This window comes from Sminthopsis crassicaudata, chromosome 2 (genome assembly GCF_048593235.1).
Source record: "Sminthopsis crassicaudata isolate SCR6 chromosome 2, ASM4859323v1, whole genome shotgun sequence".
NCBI classification, from domain to species: Eukaryota; Metazoa; Chordata; class Mammalia; order Dasyuromorphia; family Dasyuridae; genus Sminthopsis; species Sminthopsis crassicaudata.
Window position 1 is genome coordinate 462,624,842 of NC_133618.1, and position 7,927 is coordinate 462,632,768.

The window sequence follows — 7,927 nt, forward strand, 5'->3', positions numbered from 1 at the left end:
ACAAGAAACTGAAGACACAATTGAGCCTTTCTGTTCTTCCCAGGAAAAAGAACACATCAGAATTATATCTATCTATATTCCCAATTACTGCTAATCAAGGAGAAATTATTTCATTCTCAAGTTCAAGCCATTTTCCTGGCTGCTATCCCTTACAGGAAATGGAGTAGCTCAAATTTATATATAAAATCCCTTCCTACCAAATATCAATTACACAAAAGACCATCTCAAATGTTAGCTAACCAAAAAGAAAAAAAATTATATAGATAGAAAAATCTATATACAATATATAGATAGAAAACAGAAATCAGAATGGTTATACAGATGCAGAATAACAGATAAAACACAGACTGAAGAATTCTCCCTGAGAGTGAGAAATCTTAGCTCAGCTATAAGAGTCTCTGATCTCACCCAAGGGGGAATTCCTTAAAGTCTCTAGGGAGGTAAGCTAGGAATCAGAGGAATGTTGAGGTGCTGGATCTTCTACATATTTATTGCTATTCAAAGTCTTTTTTATATCTCCAAGAGTCTCTCCATCTAGAGAACATAAAACTGTGTTCTCTCTTGAAGCTAGAAGAAAGTGGGTCTCTTCTTTCCCAGACTCTACCCCTCGCAGAGGAATACAGCATGAAATAATCATTTTCTCTTCTAATGAGGTAAGTCATATATGTGTACAAGCTTCAAACCACAGGTTACAATGACAACAATGGTAATATTAAAAACTAGCAATTCCATGGCACTTTAATGTTTCTAAAGGGATTTTGTCATAACAACCCTGAAAAGGAGGTATTGCAAATTTTAATGAAAGAAACTGAAGCTCATACATAGGATGTAACTTATCCAATGTCAGAGTTAGAGCCTGAATATGAACCCTGATTCTAATTCTAAGTCCAGCACTTTGCTAGGAAATTGTGGGAGATGTAGAGATGAATGAAACCCAGTTCTTCTCTTCAAGGTTAACAAGAACAAAATTAGAGCTCAAAGGGCCCTGGAGGTGATCACTTGTTAGATGAAAAAATAAAAATCCAGAGAGGGGAAATGATTTTATCTGGTCACAGACCTCAATTGTGGCAAAGAGGAATGCATATCTCTACAACTAATTCAAAGCTTTGCTTGCTCTCTTCCCCTTCCACCCCTTCCCTCTATAAGGAATGATCCTGTAGGGCCTGAGGCACTTTGGAAAACTATTTTTCTGACTAGTTGCTCCTCTATCTCTCAAAAGCTCTGGGAATTTTGTTATCTGATACTCTTCCTCTATATCCTGATGTAGTCACCAACTTCTATCAAGAACACTGAGGTTCACAGATCAGAGTGTGAGCAGAATGATTTAAGGCTTATGGGAAATCAGTAGAAGTCTTATTAGAGCCCATAGAAAATAAAACAATATTCAATCATAAACAGGACTCTTTCCAGAAACTTAGTGATTTATATTACTGTGTCCTAAGGTTTGTGTGTATGTGTATGTATGTCTGTGTGTGGGTTGGGGGGGGAGAGTATTTTGGAGGTGCTTCTCTACAACAGTGATTCTTTTCATACTTCCTTACATATGTTACTTTTGCTTACTGCTCTTGTTTGCAAATGCTCTACATAGATTATCACAGGTTGCAATTTCCTTAAATAATTCCTTCCAATAATTCTGCTTCATACTGCTTCTTTAGCTCCAGGCAACTTTCTTGAGTTCCCAGCAGATGGTCATTCCACTTCACAAGTCTCTTTCATATCTCTTTTTTGCTCTGTCTCCGGCCCTAGTCCTTGTTCACAAGAGGTTTTCCATGGACTAGAGGATTAGCAGATGGCAAATGTTCCCATTCCCAGGGGAACAGATTCTACTAGAGTCAGTAAGGGAAGATCACAATCCCAAGCTTCTACCTCATTAAAGTGTGTTTATTCCAGACTATAGTCAATTCTGCTATAATACATGTTTTGGAAACACAAATTTGATCCAATGTATTATGGATCATTTTGAGCATAATGCATATTTTGTTTCTGCATGATTTTTTCCTGCAAGAAACAGTAAGAGAGATTCTTTTGGCTGCTGTCTTTCCTGTGCTCCTCAGAAGATGAAGATCCCATTTCAACCACAGCATAGATGCTATAAACTAAAGCAATAATAGGAGAAGAGTTTTCTTCTTTATTCCCTCTCTCCTCTTTTCCCTCTCCTTGTTCCCCAGCTCTAAGCAATGGTTTTGGGGGTGGGGGTAGCATTTTTATTCTATATTGTCTTCCTAAGTTTCAGGTTCTAGAGATGATTCTCATGCATAGAACCTAGGAGTTGAAACCATGACAACCTTGAAGCCAGAGTTACAGGTGGGATGATGCAACCAACCCAGCAAGGAAACCCTGAGAAACCAGAATGCCTGGAACTTGGGTCCCAGAGGAGTTTTAGCATTGGAACAGGTACTGTGTACTCTATAGGAAGCTGTGAATTTAATGCCCTTCCTTCCAAGGACTGAGATGATACAAGTAGCAGAGGAAGTGAGGAGAGAAGGATTATGTCTCCCAATGTTAGGCAAGAATAAGTTTGCATATTTCTGTTTATACTGTTGGAAGCAAATATTTTCATGTAAAAGCTAAAAGAAAAAAATAATCAGAGAGCTCAGAAAACTATATCACTTCATCCTTCTGATATCTACTTCCATAAGCAAATTTTTGGTGCTATTGTATATTGTTCATTTAGCATAGTGATTTTTGTCCTAGCAAAATTTTCTGTCCCTAAATTCCTAATGACTCTTTTTGTGCCTCAGGACACACATACCAAAAAAAAAAAAAATCTAGGGCCAGAGGAACCATTCTCCTTGTAGCTTATAAGTATATCTCTCTTTCCAAGATCACATTGGTTGATGGTGATTTATCATATTTTTATTCTTTTTCAAGAGATGGTGATGTACTTTCTATTTAGATCAACACTTCTTAGAGATCTAATGGTCTTCCCATAGTTCTAAATTCATTTTATTTCCATTTGGGAAACCAAGAGGCATTATTCATATTTTTCAGAACTACTTTCTGATATATCTATAGAGTAGTACACATTTGTTGGATGCTAAATCACATCCTGAATCATTTTTCAAAAGTCATTTTAAAAGTTCCAGAAACAGGTAAATATATTAAAAGATGGTAACTTTTCTGTTTAGCCATTCAATCTGAGATAATAATCTTTTTCTCATAACAAATTTGCCAATCGATTCTATTTAGATTTAATAGTAATAATAAAAGGTTTAAGAATCCTTGTTTCAAGTACAAGAGTTCTGGCTTATAACATCTCCCTCTTTCTTTTGTTTTAGAACATAGGTGGTCATGCCCTCCCAAATTCCTCAGGGAAGTGAGAATCCAAAAAAAGATGATCATGCCCTCTCTGATGTCTCAGGAAGGGAGATGAAAACACCAAAGGAAATGGGGAATCAAACCAGATTGGTGGGTTTCCATAAGTCCTAGAGAGTCCAAAAGCAATTCTATTGTCCATTACTTCATGTGTCAGAGAATCCAATAATTCCTGCAAGTTGTGAAGTCCTACAATAGTGTCATCTTGTGTTAGGGAATCCAATGATTCCTGTAGATTTTGAAGTTCTGCAACAGTCTTATCAACAGTTTTTCCTCTCAGAGTATCAATGATTCTTGTAGGTTTTAAGTCCTCCAACAGTCTCGTTATCAGTCATGCCCTTTCAGTGTCAGATGTTTCTTAGGTTTCCTCCTTTGTTTTGAGGTTTTTCTCTTTTTCTGTCTCTCTCCAATAGACAAGGCAAATTTGGCTTGTTGACACCCATCTGATTCCTTCTCCATCTGTAGAGAAACAAGCAGACCCTTTCCTCTAAGCAGTTAACTTATATAGTTCCTTCCATTCACCACTTTCTGGATCTTTCCTCATCACCTGGCAATTACATTGAAGCTGCTTGCACTGGACATTGCCCTTCTGTCAGGTTAAAAAACCTCTATTCTCCCCTGATTGCTTTTCTGCTGATTGATCATATCAGAGTCCTGAACTTCTAAAGACTCTCTGGGTGTAATCTCAGCTGCCATCATGCCGCAACTGTTTTTTGTTTGAAGTCTTGGACCTGGGCCTCACCTCTCATTTCCCTGGATCAATCTACATTCTGAGGCTCAGTGGAAGTCCTTGTTGCATTTTGGACATGGGGTTTTGGGTCTTGTTCTCCCATCCTGTTTTCTCACTCTATCTCCATGCCTACATTGAGCTTTCTGATGCCCTACTTTACCACACTGAAAGTATCAACAAGTCTCTCTAGAAGTCCCTTGCCGTGAGGGACCATGTCTTTCCATGTTCTGTATTATAGTCTGCTATAAAAGGAATTTGTTCCCACTGTGGCATAGCATCTTATGATCTTCTCTAAAGGAGCAGTCCTTTAGTGAAGTCCTAGAATGATTCTTCTACAAACTTCATTTTTTTCCCCCTGAGGCTGGGGTTAAGTGACTTGTCCAGGGTCACACAGCTAGGAAGTGTTAAGTGTCTGAGACCAGATTTGAACTCAGGTCGTCCTGAATTCAGGGCTAGTGCTCTATCCACTGTGCCACCTATCTGCCCCCTACAAACTTCTTTAGCATTTTCTCTAGCAAATTGTTTGATCATTATTCCTGTTGCTGAATTTTCACCAATGGTTTGTATGACAGCTGTTTGCAAATGTCCCACAAAATCAGCGAAGAGTTCATTTAGACCTTGCTCTATTTCGTGAAGACTTCCCCTCCATCTTTTCCTGGGAGGGAGACCCATGCTTTTATAGCAGCAGCAGCAATTTTCTCATATGTTGCTAATGGGGTAATTAAACTGTACTGAAGTATCTGCATGCTGACCTTTACCTGTTAGTTGGTCAAAGGTGATTTGTATAGTAACTCCAGTTTGCTTATTGCATTGGGCTTGAATCCTACATAATTCATGATATCCTGAAAGCCACAACAAGTTTTGTCCAGGCTCTAAACATGTCCTTGCTATAGATTTCCAATCACTCGGGGTTAAAATTTCATAAGCCAAATTCTCTAATATCATCTTAATGTAAGACAATGTAGTTCCATAAAGAGTGTAGCCCTTTTTTAAATCCTTGATTTTTTCCAGATCAAAAGGAGTGTATCTTCTCTTTTCTTGACCTGAAGAGTCAAACTCTTAAATGACAGGATATGCATTTATCAAATCAGATATATCCTGTCCTTTTTTAGCTTTAACTAGTGCCTTTTGTAATCTTGTCACAGGCTTCTTCATGGGTGGTGCTGATTGTGTCACTGTTCCTCCCCCCCTCCTTCTCCCTCCACCCATGAAGGGTTAATTGAGGGGGGAGGGTCATGAGATAGGGAATGCCCTAATGGCTCCTGCTGTAAAGTACCACACTCCTTAATTTCATCAGAATTGTACTTAACTCCTTTCTTGTCTAATTCTTCATTCTTTTCACCTAGTTTGTCAGTATTCTCCCCTCCTGCACTGTCTTCTTTTTCCTTATTCTAATACTTATATAATTCCCTAAAGCCAATTGTATTATGTTATATGTATAGTGTTTCTTTAGGAATTGAATTAGTACCATTATCATTGTAATATTTACATAGTTGCTCTCCTATTAATTTTCACTGGGCTAGATCTAATTCTTTTTCCTTAGAGAACCAAGGAGATGAGTATGGTAATATTTCTAGAAGTCCAATAATCTGCAGCAACAACAATCACACCTTGGTTTTTTTATCAGTTTAACCAAGCTTTGACATATTTTCCTTGAGGTGGAAAAAAAGGCTCCTTTCTAAACATTTGTCCCATTTCAGCTGAAACACTACTTTAGCCTTTAACAAAGTTTCCTTATTGTCTATTTTTGTACTCACCCTAATTTCTGGGTCACAGATATCTTTGCACTGAACTCAGGATCGTGTCAAGTCCAAGTTTGGGGTGACAAAATGTAGTATTCCTGTTGGTTTTCTGGAGGTCTCTGGAGCAGCCTTCTTTTTAATAATCACCACAAGAATAGCCAGGTGTTAAAGTCCAAAATCCAAAATCTATATTGTTTCCTTGCCTGGGGCCAGGTTAGCTTTCTTGAGGCCCTTCAGATAGGCCTTGGTCTCAGTGGGGGGAGCAGGAGGACAGGTCAGCCACCATGAAACTGATGAAGATGGAATGAATCTCTCTGAGTCTGAGGGCTTGTGCTTCAGCCTCCAGCCACCACAAAGGTGAACAATGGAATGAATTTGGCTGAGTTTGTCCCAGTTTATATACCCTATTACAGTTTAATCCATTCATCATACTGAGTATAAACCAATCATTATATCTTGAGGGATCTATTATTTGTTGTAAGATTATCATACTGATTTAGATACTGAACTAGAGAACTATTAATCACCATGCTAAACTAGATAACCATTGTCTCATCAATTCCACTTAGTTAGCACCTTGTAAAACTCCTAGTTTCAAGTACAAGAGTTCTGGTCCATAACAGAAAGGAACTTCTTGTAATGCATAAATAGCCTATCTTGGAGTTAAAAAAAAAAAAAAAAAAAAACACCCAAATTTAAGTCCTATAGCTAACACACATTAGCTAGCTGGATCTTATCAAGTTGTTTAACCACTCATCACTGTCACTTCTTATTGAACAAAATGGAGTGAGATCTCTCAGACAGTTGAAAAAATTGAATAAAGCTTCACCAACCCTAAAGTTGGTGTAGGCCTGAACCAACACCTATTAGGACATCTACCTCCCTTTCCTGCTATTCTTCCATGATATCATTCGCTTACTACCTCAACCTAAACCAAATATGGGCATCATTACTCTTACTGTCCAAAGCTCAATTTCCTGGAGTAGTTCACTCTTTTAGAATGTAAGACCTTCAGCCAACGAGGGTAAGAATCAGTGGTAGGAGGGATTTTTGTGTTAGGGACTATTTAATCTGATGTTCTGTCTCTATAAAGTGATTTCTTGTTTGACTGGATTGTTGGATTGCAGTGATGCATATATGTTTCTTTTTGTTTTTTTTTAATAAAGCTTTTTATTTTTAAAACATATGCATGGATAATTTAACAACATTGACCCTTTCATAGCCTTGTGTTTCAGATTTTCTCCTCCTTTTCCTCCACCCCTCCCCTAGATAGCAAGCAATTCAATATATGTTAAGCATGTTAAAATATATGTTAAATCCAGTATATATAAACATATTTATACAATTCTCTTCCTGCACTAGAGAAATCAGATTTAAAAAAAAAAAAAAGAAAGTAAATGAGTAAGAAAACAAAATGCAAGTTAACAACAACAAAAAGAGCAAAAATGCTATGTTTTGATCCACACTAAGTTCCTATAGTCCTCTCCGGATATAGATGGCTCTCATCATCACAAGATCATTGAAATTGGTCTGAATCGTCTTCATTGTTGAAAAGAGCCACGTCCATCAGAATTGATCATTGTATGATCTTCTTGTTGTTGTATACAATGATCTCCTGGTTCTGCTCATTTTGATGAGGTTTAGGTTTTGGGGTTCCCCTTTGTAGGGAACCAAATGATAAGGTCTAGATTTAGGGAACCAAAATGAGATTAGGGTTTCCGGTGGTCAGGGAGTTAAATGATAAGGTCTAGTAGCAGGTTCACGGTTCAGGGAATCAAATGGAGAGGTTTGGCTCCCCTGCAACCCCTTGGGATTCAGTGCAAGGGTAGGGAGTTTGGGGAACCCCCTTCTAGTGGTGTAGGGATTCTCTGTAAGGGAATTTACAAACCTGAAAACCTAGATTGATAAAAGGTTTATTATAGGGATTGGGAAATAAGATTAGAAATCCTGACAGAGAGGCATAAAGTCTCATTAGGGAAATGGGTGAGGGTAAAGAGAGGGTAGCACTGGAAAAGAATATTATTCCAGTGGGTAGAGGCCTCTTTGGCACAGTATGACATGTTTAGAACCTCTGCAAAGAGAGGATTTTAGATTAGCTCTTTTATAATAGGAGCTTTGGCTACCAGGGGGCTAGTAGTTG

At 38.0% G+C, this 7,927-nt stretch overlaps 1 long non-coding RNA gene across 1 annotated transcript; it reads left to right on the forward strand.

The window, feature by feature from the left end:
• The first annotated feature begins 518 nt into the window (after nucleotides 1–518).
• LOC141557387 (uncharacterized) lies at nucleotides 519–3,402 on the forward strand. The gene is made up of 3 exons (XR_012486777.1): nucleotides 519–653; nucleotides 2,228–2,394; nucleotides 3,279–3,402. It is a non-coding gene; the product is annotated as an uncharacterized LOC141557387 (long non-coding RNA).
• The last annotated feature ends 4,525 nt before the right edge of the window (nucleotides 3,403–7,927 follow it).